Source organism: Lithobates pipiens, unplaced genomic scaffold (genome assembly GCF_037356315.1).
Source record: "Lithobates pipiens isolate NorthernLeopardFrog02 unplaced genomic scaffold, aLitPip1_a1.2 Scaffold_18, whole genome shotgun sequence".
Taxonomy (NCBI): Eukaryota; Metazoa; Chordata; class Amphibia; order Anura; family Ranidae; genus Lithobates; species Lithobates pipiens.
Window position 1 is genome coordinate 629,965,569 of NW_027507758.1, and position 15,555 is coordinate 629,981,123.

The following is a 15,555-nucleotide window of genomic DNA, read 5'->3' on the forward strand; positions in this document are numbered from 1 at the left end:
TCAGTAAAGGTAGATAACAGGCAGGGGTGATCCAGGAGAATGGTCAAGGAAGCCAGGTTTATCAGGAGCAAGGTAACAAGTCAAACAGCAATCAGGAACTCGGGAACAAGCTGAAGACGATCCAGCACTGGTATCAGGCAGAGACTCCATTTATACAGGGCGCCATGCGCCAGGATTGGTGGACGTGAGTGTGCGTGCACGAGTGCGCACACACGGTCGCATTGGTGTGCACGCACACATGTTTGCATTGGTGTGCGCACGTTCGTTCCGGAACTCGTTCGCCTCTGTCGGGGACACTGCGCATGGCCATTGACATTAGCAGAATGGGAATTAGCCACTGCTGCACGGAGACGGGCATAAGCACTGTGAGTTCTCTGACAACAGGTCTGTCTCTGCTCACTGTGGAGAGACGGACCTGTCAGGTCTCCGCTCTCCTCTATGGGGGGATCGGATGAAAATGGATCCGCCTGTGCATTTTCATCTGATCCCATCCACTAGGCGGATGGAAAATAGGACCACCGTCCATCTGAATTTATCGGAACGGATGTCTGAAGACATGTCACCGCTGGCATCCATACAAGATCTCTCTCTTTCCCTCTCATAGAACAGCTATCTGCCTTGTTTACATAGGCAGACCGCAATTCTGCCTCTCTATGAGCGATCACCGGTTTGCCACCTCATCCCTTTAAACCTGAACACACATTAATTACACAGGTGCTGTGGCTGATTAAGGTGGTAATTAAACTCACTTGGTGCCCTATCTTCATTTATTAACCTCAGAATCTGTGTAATTCAAAGGTGTTCTGGTTTAACGGGATGAGGTGGCAGCCCTATTCCCATTGGACATGGCATCGACCGGACCCACTGATTGGCTCCCGCTGTGTCCAATCACAGCGGGAGTGGGTTGCCGTACAGGTAGATACCAGTACATTGTTTTGTGCAGCTCGGCTGCCCTGCCACAGTATATGTGCAGTGGGCGGCCAGGAAGCAGTTAAAGTACCCCACTTTTTTGGAAGAACCCTAACATGCGCCCCCTAGCATGTGCTTCACATCACTTCCTATCTGTATTCCATAGAGACTTCCTGTCTTGTGTAGAAGTGAGATCACCACCTTGTGGAGGAACTGCAACAATGAGAAACATCTCATAGTGGCAACACGGCCTTGCCATTGTTGCCAAGCAATCTGGGATGACGAAAAAGGATAGTCCCGGGATTGTGGGTACAGTGATATCATGTCCTCATCTCACAGGTTCCAGGACTCAGAGTGTCAGTGAGGTGATGACTTCTGGAACATTCTCTGGGTCCCATCACCAGGCACTGCAATTATAGAAGACTGTGGGGAGCCGTGATCTCCTTTCTGACAGTGATAGTAGAACTCCAACATCAGCAGAGAGGCGGCGGGAGTGTGTGATCAGGTAAGTACCACCACTGACCACCAATGCTGAACTGAGGTTACACTTTATTTTATCTCACTGATTCCAGAAATGGGGCTTATTTTATCTCACTGACACCAACAATGGGTTTTATTTTCCTACTGACATCAATATTATTTTATCTCACTGAAACCAATGACGGGGCTTATTGTATCTCACTGAAGCCAAAGATTGGCTTTTATCTCACCGACACCAAGGGTGAGGCTTTTTTTTCTATCTCATGGATGTGCCGGGCAGTGATACACATACAGATCCCTGTCTGCCAGATACAATCACTTCCACACACTGATAATAATCTGCATTAAGGAGGAGCTCCGTGTCTGAACCGAGGATTGGATGAACACTGGCTCCTCCCACATTCTTCTGAACATCCAACATTTACAGCATTTGGTGCAGATGAATGTGGCGGCTTCTGGCTGTCACTGGTTTCTAGGGAAGCAACGGCTGCCTGCAACAGCTGCATCCTTAGCAACCACCAACTTCACCCTGCCCATTCACTTACATGGCCATGTAGGCAAATGGGTGGGGCCTAGCTCATGACATCTTTGTCTGAATATGGCCATATCTGGGAAATGATGTCACCACTATCCCCGCCCTTTACTTTATATACCTGATGACAGCTAAGGACGCTATCAGTCAGCGAGTGTTACCGTCAGAGATCGCTTTGGTGTGCCGGGTCATTGGGGGTTATTGGAGAGTTAGTGGGCAGTTGGCATCGGGACTGATGATGGATTGACGAGAGGCTTTTTTGGGGGATTTTTTTTTTAAAGGAAATGTAATGTTTTTATTGCTTTTATTTCTTTTTTTTATTTCTACCATGCACCCCAAACACATTCATTGTGAATTGTGAGGATGAGGCCCTTGTCCTTTTCAACATGGGGACAAGGTGCTTTTACTATTAGGAGAACCACCAGGGTAGGCACACTCATGTTGATGGCACCTGGCCTGGTATGGTTCAAGAGGAGGGAGCTGCACACTCGTCCCTCCCCCTTTCCTGGGTAGCCAGGCTACATGCTTGGATTTTGGATCTGGTATGTATTTTCTGTGTGAGGTCCCCCCTTAAATTCCATCTTACACAAAGAGGGTCTGCTATGTATTTGGGGGGCTCTATACCATTTCTCATTCTTGCTGTAGGATGGCCTACAGAAAAAGTGACATTTACAAAGAAAAAATGAATCGGTTTAATTGCCAGAAAATTACATTTCATTGTTGGCTTCTTTTTTTTTTTTTTTTAATAGCACACAGACCCTTCAAAGGTCCCCCGAATACATAGAAGAACCTCAGGGGGTCTGTGTTCTGTTTTGGCCATTTCTCCTTTGTAAATGTCAGCACAGCTGCATCACTTTCTGTACATCACATAGATGTCCCTTCAAAGGCAAGATTAGTATACCCCCAGGATTAGGACCCCCCAGACATGTTATTTAACCAGTTCAACTCTTTGGAGGTACATAGTACACCCAGAGAGTGAAGGGTTAATCGCAAGCTGATGGCAGCAGTAGCAGTGTTGTTTTCTTCAACTGCACAGTAAGAGTGATCTGAGGGTCTGTATAGCTGCCTGATCCCATTTACACGGCAAGCAGCCCAGTCCTCCCACCATGACCCCCCCAGTGTGGTTCCTGGGCTTTCCCTCTTGTCCAGGAACCCTAAAACCACACCCAGCAGTTTCAGGAGGCCAAGAGGGAGGAGAATGGTTAACGTCCATCCCCTGATCTCCTCTGCACTGAATGAAGCCAGCAGTCCTCAGCTCTGAATGTTTCCCGTTTCTGAGTCGTCATTCCCCCGATGATGCCACCAAGGAAGCATCTAACTGAGCGCCATCTGTGCATTGGAGGGTAGAAGAGACATTGGAGGTCTAATACACCGTGGTCTTAGATTTGGGGGATGATAATAGGGAGGCTTTAAGACAATTGTAAGATATTACCACTTATCGAATTTTACATGCCAATCCCACTGATCTCTTTAAGACTCAATTATCAAGCCTTCTAGACAGCGGTATAGAAATGGGAGTCCTTACACACAAGACTGCACAATTTATTTTTGTTGATAATCCACTAGTCCCAGTGTTTCACTGTATGTCCAAACTTCATGAAAACACGAAACCATTGCAGGGGTGACCTACTGTAGCGGGCATTGGTTCTTTGTTTGAGACTCTGGGACAGTGGATTGATCAGTATCTGCAGCCTTTGGTTGCTAGATTACCCGGCTACATCAAAGATACCTCTACAGTATTAACTCCTATTAACAATCTGACCTGGCAGGAGTCTTTTTGCTGGGTCACTGTGGATGTCAAGTCCCTCTATTTGTGTATTCCGCATGACAGGGCATTACATGCTTTAAAATTTAATCTCAATATATATAGCATGTACGATAAGAATTTACAGGAATTTATCATGATGTCCTTCGCTTTTCTTTTGGAGCATAATTATTTTATGTTCAATCATACATACTATTTACAGTGTAGAGGGGCATCTATGGGTGCCAAGTTTTCACCGTCATTGGCGAACTTATACATGGGATGCTGCGTAAGATTCTCTTATTTATGATAATAATATCGATATTCGATAATTTATATTGGTGAGAGAAGTTCCAAGAAAGTCCGTTCAGTTCTTGTGTAAAAACTAAAAAACGTATTAATAAAAATAGCAAAATATTACAAGAACAATATCAAAGTATAGAATGTCATTAATAATGTATTATATTCTTAAGATGAAGATTGAATGTGTGTGTATATGTAGATGTGAAGCTGTATTCAATGTCTCGAGGAAAGTGTCTGCAGCTGTCCCAGTGGTGTGAGTGTGTCCCAAAACGCTCCATTACTAGCTTTTTACTCCTAAATTCAGCCCCCACCTTCTCCTATAAAGACTGGCTTAAAAGTTTTTAATTGACTTGTAGTCCTACAGAAAATTGCGGGCCGTCCTGAGACATAGCTTTCCTGCCAACTCACACAAGGGTGGGAGTTGAAATTCCTGAGGTGTGGGACAAGAGGAGCTATATGTAAGACCATTTAACTTATACAATATAAGTTTCCTTTAACTTCTAAATCGACATATATCAGTTTGTATATTATGTTTATTTAAAACGCAATGTTCTTATTAATATCCTAATCAAGAAATATTGTAATAAAAAAGAAATTGTGATCTTAAATAAAACATGAACCTTTACATCTTAAATAATGTAAAACCTTCCTTCTCATCTGTGGTGGGGGAGGTGAGATCTCAGCTCACTCCTAATTACTAACACATGTTGACTCTACATAGAACTGCTTATGAAGTTTATAACAATGTATATACTTTCACAAATATAAAAGTCTTATATAATGTCACTTTTTCCATACATAGAAGAGATATAAATATACATTCATTTAACTCAATTATTCTGTAAGATCTAATCCATTCATTAATTTGTTAATATTTGTTAATAATCAATATTCTAACATGCTGGGAGGAGCAATTTATTTTTTCCCACTATAATCCCCATGTAGGGGCGATCAAATGGTATGGCAGGCACATAGATGATTTGATTCTAGTGTGGGGCAAGACAGCCAGTGAGCAGGGCATCTTTCATTATGTATGCCAATGAAAATTATCTCAACCTAGAATTTAGCTTTGAAACTCACCAGAACATAATACACTTTTTGGAAAGAAGGTGCAGGAAATTCTTTGTTACTGGCTATCAGCTGTCATCCACAACACACCATCAAATCAATGCCTGTGGGAGAATTCATTAGAGCTGGACGCAACTGCTCTGTAGTATCCTTTTCTAGGGAATGTGAGATTATCTCTATCAGATTTAGGGAAAGGGGATATCAAGAGTGGCTCATTAATAGAGCTTTTTTGCGATAGTCTCTAAGAAAGAAAGATCACAACTGTTAAACAACAGGGGGGATAAGTATAGGAAGAAAAAGGATAGATTGAAACCCGGTGCTGGAGCGATACTGAAGAATGATATCTCTCATTGTACCCAAAATCCTGTGACTTTCATCAAAACATTTTCACAGGAATTCAATTCCATGAAAATGATTGTCTCCAAATATTTACCAGTCCCACTTGCTGATGCTGGTTTGACCCCCGTCCTGTCTACAGGATGTAGATTCCCTAGCCGATGCTCCCAGGCTTAATTCATAGTTTGAATTGTGTCCCCTAGCCTCTTTTCATCCACCGCTCGAAATAGGACATCATGGTTACGTGTCCAGGGCTCATATATATATATATATATATATATATGTATATGTGGATTAAACACTTGCCGTTTTTGTGCCAGGCATGGTAAGAAAAATAAGAGTGTAGTATCGTGTACTACAGGCAAGAAGTTTGACTTTCAAAGCTACATTAATTGTAGCACTACAAATGTAGTTCACCCTATCGAATGCACATGTAAACTGCAATATGTAGGTAGCACTACTCACCCATCACAGGTTAGAACCAGTGAGCACTACCACAGAACCTCCTAAAGCAGTGATAAAGGCTTGTCAAACGTCTCAAAACATTTCAAACATACAATGGCAGATAAATAAAAATAACAAAAACAAGTTAAAAAAATAAAAATTATGATAAAATGTATATTAAAAAAATGAAAAGTAACCCCCATTGCCCCGCACATACCTGTAAACACACCCATACTGCGTATATGTGTATGTAAAGCGTGATTGCACCACACATGTGAGGGATCACCATGAATGTCGGAGTGAGAGGAATAATTCTACCACCAGAGATCACACTTATCTCTAAACTGATGAGCAGGTAAGCACCTCCTATGGAGATTTTTAGGTACTATAGTATTTTGCCAAGTCACAGGCACACGATTTTATTACGTGACATGTTTGGTATCTATTTACTCATCACAACCTCATCTTTCATATTTTACCTTAAAATTGTGTATAATGTGTGTTCCCATCCATGAAAGTGGGGGGCATATAGTTTCTTTGAATGGTGCCCAGAGGGGTAACACAAGCACTAAGTAGTGTATATATAAGGGAGTGGAGCGATTTCTGCTTCACACTTATTAATGGATTTTGTTTGAGGAATGTTTGGAATGTGATTGCACATCTTTTCTCTTTTTTTACTGTTTGTATATTTTCATCATGGCACCAATGTGAAGGGAGAAGTGTTGTTGTGGTTATTACACTAATTTTTCCACTATTTTATGTATAGCAAAGTATTTTATAAAAGATCACACCATAGAAAATGGGAGAAAGTAGAAAATAAACCCGGATATGAAGGTGACATTTGTGTACGAGGAACACCTTAACAATTACCACCATTTTATTCTCCAGGGCCCCTGCTTTCAGAAAATATATGTTTGGGGGTTTTATCTCATTTTCAGGCCCAAAATCTGCATTTTAATATGTGTGCAAAAATGGTGCAAAAACATCTCTGGCAGTGAAAGGGTTAATGTGAGCTAGATGGGATCACTCTGCTGTGGCCACACTCTAAACATTAGAGCTCCCCCTAGCTGCAGCCTGGTAATAACATTTCTAGGAGATCTATTAATTTATCTGCTACATACTTGCCATCTTTATATAAACGTCTCCTGACATTTAGGGTTAATTCATAAAAAAATTGGTACGAAATGGTCACGGCCCCAGGGTCTCCCAGCTCACGCTCACAGTAGAGTTCAGGAAGGTAGAGAGGAAGCAGCAGACTGTGACAACAAAGGATAGTCAGAAGATAAGCCAAAAGGTCAGGGCAACAAGCAGATAGGGATAGTCAAAGAACACGCCAAAGGTCAGGATATGAAGCAGACGAGGACAGTCAAGAACAAGCCAAGGTCGGTAAACAGGATCAGATGTAGGACACACAATATTGATCAACATGGCTGGCTTGCAGTGCACAGGTTAATATAGAGTTCCCTGATAGGGGCTGGGGTGGAGCCATGCTTTGAGGAGCGATTACTTAAGCAGCCAGGTGAGAGTGGCTGGCTTCTTAATCTGAACACATGGAGAGGAAAGCTGACAAACATTACTGCATAACCATGACAGTCTGCTTTCAGAGAATATATCATGTTTTTGGGGGATTTACATAATCTTCTGGCCTAAAATGATTTTTTAACCACTTAAGGACAGATCCTCTTTTTTATATGTGTTGTTTACAATGCATTACACATTCAACATGGGCCCTAAAAGCTGTAACTAGATAACCAAATGCATAAAATATTTTACTAATGAGCGAGACCTTCTTGTCTGTGTGTCTGTCCTTATTATGATAAATCTTTGTGTATATACAGTATTATAAAATGTTATTGTACAATTGGTTATCAATATGCTTCTTGTAGAATCACGCCCATTGTATATGACTGCCCCGCCCCTAATTAAATGTCATCCCCCACCTATGATGGTTTGCTGGACACAGTGAAAAAGATGTCCCTTGAAATTTTTATGAAATGTTGGCAACTAGACTACTGGTGCAACTACTGTTTGCACCAGAACTTCTAAACAGGGAAAAAGTTCAGGCCCGAGCCACAAACTCTATTGAAGCCTATTGGACCCGAACATGAAAAATCAAAAGTCCCGATTTTGAAGGCTTACCTGCAAGTTGTTGGCCATAAAAAGGGTACTGCCCTGGGGTACAGAAATCAAGGTAGGAAAGGCAGTACCAACACTCCGAGAGGATCGTTTAGTAACAAGACTCTCGGCCCAGCTAAAGAAGCCACAGATGCCTGCAATGCATATAGCAATGAATGAAAAATAGTTCTGGACAGCCACACTCCAAAAAAGCCTTTTATTAAAAAAAAAAAAAAAAAAAAACACAAAATGCATGTCACAGCAGAACAAGGTAGCTAGCTGCCTTGTACTGCTGTGACATGCATTTTGGATTTCGTGTGTTTTTTTTAAAATAAAAGGCTTTTTTGGAGTGTGGCTGTCCAGAACTATTTTTCATTCATTGCCCTGGGGTACAGACCTGGGGAAAATGTATCAATGCAAAAATATATATTTTTTAAATATTGTTTTTAATGGAGCGATTTTAATGATATTTAAAGTGAAACCATAATAATGAAAAAAATAATTTAAATATAGTGTCTGAGGGTCCCCTTAGTCTGCCTGTAAATTGGTGCATCTGTACCACGTATAGAACCTGCTGCAGCAAAACTGACATTTATAAAGAAAAAAAAAAGACATTTAATTTGATTTTCCCGACTGCAAGGCATTGCCAACAATAGGAAAATGTAAAAAAAAAAAAAAAAAGCATGGGGGTCCCCACAATCCATACTATGCCATTTGGGTCTGCAGTGGGGTCCACCTTAGGTCTGGTATGGATTCAGGGGAATCTCACACCAGAATTATAAAAATAGTGGCGAGGGGCCCAAAATCCATACCAGACCCTTATCTGAGAGTGCAGCCTGGCAGGCCAGGAGAGGGCTGCGACAAGCAAACAACCCTCCTTTTGGTGCTTTGGAGCAGGGGCATGTTGATGTGGACAAGGGCCTCTTCCTAACAACCCAGAGCGGTGGTTGTGGGGGTCTGTGGACAAGGGGGCCTCCAGATCCTGCCCCCATGTGAATGAGTAGGGGTACATTATACCACTACCCATTTACCAAAAAAAAGCGTAAAAAAGAAATAAAAACACAATTTTTGACAATTCCTTTATTAAAAAATAAACAATATCCCCCCACCCCATGTAGATCCATCGTAAATTACAATGCGGCTGTGCACTGCCAGACCCCAAAAAAAGGAAGATAAAAAAAAACTCTGCCTGCAACCAATGCTAACTGTCGACTGCCTGCTCTGCCATTTGACAGTTCTTAAATAGGTAATAGACAGGGCTGTCAACTATTTTCACAATCGATTAATCAGCCAGCCGATTAGTTGGCCTGCATACAGAATGCATTATTTGTTTACATATCAGGTAATACAGTGCAGCACACATCCAGCTCAGTGAATGTGAATGTGTGAGAAGCAATACCCCATGGGACATGTAGTCCTGGGCAGGAAGTGAGTGGTTCTTAAGTCCCCACTAACAATTAGAAAATCAAACCAATGTTTAGTGATGGACGAACTTCCGATGGGACGTTCGTGGCGGGCCCCATTGACTTCAATGGGAGGCGAACTTCGCAAACCTACAGGTCAAATTTGCAGCCACAAAATAATTAATAGCTGTGCAAACATAGTCCCACCACATGGCCAATGACATAACACATGTATGAGGTGAATCTGGGATCGACAACTACAAGCATTCTTTTTTTATATGGGAAATTGTTGTGACAATTCAGGACTGTGGAGCGCATGAAGGCAATGGAGGAGAGGGAAGGTCAGGGACCAGGGTAGGCAAAGAAGAGGGTGCAGGAGATGATCACCAGCAGCGTGACATACAGCAATGACACCTGCACCGTGATAGAGTCATCTGACACCAGCACCGTGATAGAGAGCACTGACATCAGCAGCGTGACATACAGCAATGACACCTGCACCGTGATAGAGTCATCTGACAACAGCACCGTGATAGAGAGCACTGACATCAGCAGCGTGACATAAAGCACTAACACCAACACCGTGATATACAGCACTGACAGCAGCACCGTGATAGAGAGCACTGACATCAGCACCGTGATATACATCACTGACACCTGCACCGTAAGCAGCCCCAGGAGGAAGTCAGCATAGCACAGGGATGGTGGGAGCCCCTCATAATGAGCATAGCACAGGGATGGTGGGAGCCCCTCATAATGAGCATAGCACAGGGATGGTGGGAGCCCCTCATAATAAGCATAGCACAGGGATGGTGTGAGCCCCTCATAATAAGCAGCCCCAGGAGGATGTCAGCACAGCACAGGAATGTTGGGAGCCTCTCATAATAAGCAGCCCCAGGAGGATGTCAGCATAGCACAGGGATGGTGGGAACCCCTCATAATAAGCAGCCCCAGGAGGAAGTCAGCACAGCACAGGGATGGTGGGAGCCCCTCATAATGAGCATAGCACAGGGATGGTGGGAGCCCCTCATAATATGCACAGCAGAGGTACAGCCCCAGGAGGATGTCAGCACAGCACAGGGATGGTGGCAGCCCCTCATAATAAGCAGCCCCAGTAGAAATATGACACCGCTCAACCTCTTCAAAGAGGCGGGTACTGGCATATAGTATGGTGTGCTTTTTTTGGACAAGGAAGTGAGCCAAATGAAGAAAGAAGGTCTGTGTGCTCGATTAAAAAAATTGTTTATAGACATATACATGGTCTATTGGTCACATGTATTGAATTCCTCCGAGATCCATGCCTCATTCATTTTTAGAAATGTGAGGTAGTTAACACTGTCGTGAGCTAGGCTAGTACGCTTATCGGTCACGATCCCCCTTGCTGCGCTGAACGTCCTTTCGGACAGGACACTGGATGAGGGGCAAGCCAACCGTTCGATTGCAAATTGGGCAAGCTCTGGCCAGAGGTCAAGCCTGCCCACCCAGTAGTCCAGGGGTTCATCACTCCTCAGAGCGTCCACATCGGCCGTTAACCCCATGTAGTTGGACACCTGACGGTCTAGGCGTTCCCTGATGCTGGATCCGGATGACACCTGTCGATGGGTCGGCTGAAAGAATGACCTCATATCCGAAGTCACCAACACATCTTCAAACCGGCCTCTTCTTGCAGGCGCTGTTGGATTGCTACCCGCAACTCCTTCTCCGGGAGTGGGAATTTCTCTAAGCAAGGCCTGGAAGTGCTCCATTCTGCCAGCCCTCTGTGACGGCAGTAACATTTCCACCATTTTGTGTTTGTACCGGGGGTCGAAGTACGTTGCCACCCAGTACTGGTCCTTGACCCTTATGCTTTTTATAAGGGGGTCCCTATTAAAACACTGGAGCATGAAGGCCCCCATTTGCACTTAACTTGTGGTGGCTTGGCTCCTACTCATCATCCAGGATAATGTCGTCCTCTTCATTCTCCTCTCCCCATCCACGCACAACAACAGGGGTCCCAGAAAGGTTTAAAGCATGCTCTTCTTGCTCCTCCTCATCCGCCCCGGCACCATCCTCCTCTGACTCCTCTTCAGACTCCTGTTGTTCACTTGTCTCAGATAGAGTAGCCCCCCCTGGGAATTCATCCAGCATTGCGACTTCCTCATCTTCCCGCTCCTGCTCTTCCACAGCTTGATCAATGACATGACGCAATGCACGCTCCATAAAGAAGGCATAAGGTACCATGTCACTGATGGCGCCATGGCTGCGACTGACCAGTTTGGTGATCTCCTCAAATGGGCGCAGAAGTCTGCATGCGTCGCGCATGAGCAGCCACTGGCGCGGTGAAAAAAAACCCAGCTCCCCAGAACCTGTTCTGCCGTAGAGTTCATACAGGTAGACGTTAACTGCACGTTTCTGCTGGAGAAGCCTATCAAGCATATAGAAGGTTGAGTTCCATCGCGTCGGACAATCACAAATAAGACGTCTGACCGGCAGATTGTGTCGCCGCTGAATGTCAGCAAGGTGAGCCATGGCCGTGTAAGATCTTCTGAAATGGGCCGAGATTTTCCTTGCCTGCCGCAAGATGTCCTGGACCCCAGGGTATTTGACAACGAATCGCTGCACGATCAAGTTTATGACGTGTGCCATGCATGGCACATGCGTGATTTTGCCCTGTTTCAATGCGCTAAGCAGATTGGCACCGTTGTCACACACCACTTTACCAACTGTCAAATTGAGCGGTGTTAGCCACTGATCTGCCTGTGAACGCAAAGCTGAAAGGAGTGCCGGGCCAGTGTGGCTCTTGGCTTCCAGGCACAACAGACGCAGCACGGCATGGCAACGTCTCACCTGGCATGTCGAATAGGTTCTGGGGAGCTTGGGCGGCGCAGCGGAAGAGACACTAGCAGCAGAAAAGGAGGAGTCAGCAGAGGAGGAGAGGGAGGAGGATGGAGTAGGAGGAGGAGGAGAAGAAGGGCCAGGCCTGCATGCAATCCGTGGCGGTAAAACCAAATCTACACGGGTGCCACGGGTTACATGCTTGACGGCCGTCAGAGGGTTCACCCAGTGGGCAGTAAAAGTGATATACCTTCCCTGCCCGTGTTTGCTAGACCACGTGTCTGTGGTCAGTTGCATCTTGGCACTGACACTGTGTGCCAGAGATACATTCACTAGCCGCTGAACATGGCCATATAGCTCTGGGATGCCCTTCTCTGAGAAATACTTCCTTCCTGGGACCTTCCATTGTGGTGTTCCAATGGCCACAAATTTGCAAAAGGCCTCCGAGTCCACCAGTTTATATGGCAGTAGTTGGCGAGCTATGAGTTCTGACAAGCCAGCCGTCAACCGTTGGGCAAGAGGGTTATCCGGCGTCATCATTTTTTTACGCTCGAACATTAGGCCCACGGAAGCCTGCCTTTTTGCAGAAAAAACGTGAGCTTGGCGTGATGGAAGGTGGAGTGGAGGACAATTGTGAGAAGAGAGGAGAAGGAGAAGTAGAAGACGAGGCTGGACGGTGAGAGCCTGGAGTGTGGCTTTGTGTGTTCCGTTGCTCCCACTGGGCTCAGTGATGGCTGCTCATGTGCCTTCTTAAGGCGGTCGCCCCTAGGTGAGTGTTGGGCTTACCGCGACTAATGCGTTGACTGCAAAGATTGCAGATGGCAACGCTATTGTCAGCAGCGGACACGTTAAAAAAACCCACACTGCGGAGCCATGTGCCGGTGTCCTGGGAGCGCCAGATGTGACCGTACATGGTCGATGACTCGCTCCTGATACATTTGCAGTCTGCTTTGTCCCTCCTGTGCAATGTAAGTTATTCCTGCTTCCCCTCCCTATCTGCTGGTCCATATCTCCCTCTGAACTCCCCTCCTCTTCCTCTCTTGTGGGCACCCACGTGACATCACTAGACACGTCATCATCAACGTCACCTTCCCCACCGCTATAAGTAGAGATCTTGGAGTAGGCAGCAACACCGGGGACCAACCTCCTCCTTGGGCTGATCTGGGTACTGTCGTCAGACTGCTGAGTAGCGGTTGTTGCTACCTCCTCTTCCTGATCCAATACCAAGAGTGGGTGCACATCAGAAATGTCTTCTTGATATGGATTGGAAAATAATTCCTGTGACTCAAGCAAAAGGTATGTGGTGGTGGTGGTGGTGTTGTTGGTGGTAGTGTCTTTGGGGGTGCACATAGCAGAGAGTGAAGAAGAGGGTGCAGATCGAGAGGATGAGGAGGGTGCAGAAGAGTAAGGTTGAGCGAGCCACTCAACCAAGTCTGGTGCATCCTTTAAAATAATTGAACGCACCTTCTGCAACTTCCCACTTTGGCTCAAGCCTGTTGCTCCTGCCCTACCCTTACCACCCCTGCGGAAGAGCCTGCCTCTTCCTCTGCCTGTCATTTTTTAAATGACCCTGTGACAAAACTCTCAGTCCCTATACCGATGAAGGACTGCTGCAGTATAGGGCAGCGGTCAGCAGTAGTGCACCTCAACCCTATGTATTGTGGACCTATACCAGTCCTTATAGAATGGCAGACTGTACCTCACTCAACCCTATGTACTGTAGAACCCTTGACAGACCAAGTTACCAGTCCTTATGAGGACCTTTGTGGAATAAGTAGGTTGTGAGTGATTAGCAGACTGTACGTCAGTCCCTATACCGATGAAGGACTGCTACAGTATAGAACCCTAGACAGACCAAGTTAACAAGTAGGTTGTGAGTGATTAGCAGACTGTACGTCAGTCCCTATACCGATGAAGGACTGCTGCAGTATAAGGCAGCGGTCAGCAGTAGTGCACCTCAACCCTATGTATTGTGGACCTATACCAGTCCTTATAGAATGGCAGACTGTACCTCACTCAACCCTATGTACTGTAGTATCCTATACCTTACCAGTCCTTATAAGGACCTTTGTGGAACAAGTAGGCTGTGAGTGATTAGCAGACTGTACGTCAGTCCCTATACCGATGAAGGACTGCTACAGTATAGAACCCTAGACAGACCAAGTTAACAAGTAGGTTGTGAGTGATTAGCAGACTGTACGTCAGTCCCTATACCGATGAAGGACTGCTGCAGTATAGGGCAGCGGTCAGCAGTAGTGCACCTCAACCCTATGTATTGTGGACCTATACCAGTCCTTATAGAATGGCAGACTGTACCTCACTCAACCCTATGTACTGTAGTATCCTATACCTTACCAGTCCTTATAAGGACCTTTGTGGAACAAGTAGGCTGTGAGTGATTAGCAGACTGTACGTCAGTCCCTATACCGATGAAGGACTGCTGCAGTATAGAACCCTAGACAGACCAAGTTAACAAGTAGGTTGTGAGTGATTAGCAGACTGTACGTCAGTCCCTATACCAATGAAGGACTGCTGCAGTATAGGGCAGCAGTCAGCAGTAGTGCACCTCAACCCTATGTATTGTGGACCTATACCAGTCCTTATAGAATGGCAGACTGTACCTCACTCAACCCTATGTACTGTAGAACCCTAGACAGACCAAGTTACCAGTCCTTATAAGGACCTTTGTGGAACAAGTAGGTTGTGAGTGATTAGCAGACTGTACGTCAGTCCCTATACCGATGAAGGACTGCTGCAGTATAGGGCAGCGGTCAGCAGTAGTGCACCTCAACCCTATGTATTGTGGACCTATACCAGTCCTTATAGAATAGCAGACTGTACCTCACTCAACCCTATGTACTATAGCACCCTACACCAGGTTATTACCAGTCCTTATAAAGGACCTTTGTGGAACAAGTAGGTTTGAATGATTAGCAAACTGCAGCAGAATGGCAGCAGTCAAGTATAATATTCTTTCTATATTTGGAAGAAAGAATATTATACGTGTACAAGCCAATTACCATACCAGTCCTGAAAAGAACCTTTGTGGAACTAATAGTAACAGCTACTGATTAAACTGACCCTCACTGCCTCACACACTGCTTCCTGCCTGTCCCTATATAAACTGACAAAACAGAGGCTACTGGAACAATAACTGGAATAGCACTTTTGTGGACCTGATAGTAACAGCTAATGACTAAACTGACTGTCCCTGCAGCACACACCGTCCTGTCCCTTTCTCTAAACTGACAAAAGACACTCAGGCTGCTGCAACAATCAGTAGCACAGCAAACCTATATACACCTAACACCTATACCAGTCCTGAAAATAACTTTTGTGTACCAAATAGCTAGCGATTTGGGTCACTGCAATTTCTCCCTGCTCCACACATCAACCTCTCCCTATAG

General features: G+C 45.1%; 1 protein-coding gene across 1 annotated transcript in view; it reads right to left on the reverse strand.

Annotated features, from left to right (window-relative positions):
- LOC143989933 (uncharacterized) overlaps positions 1 to 15,555 on the reverse strand; it is a 359,732-nt gene that overhangs the window by 211,455 nt on the left and 132,722 nt on the right. The window lies entirely within an intron of this gene.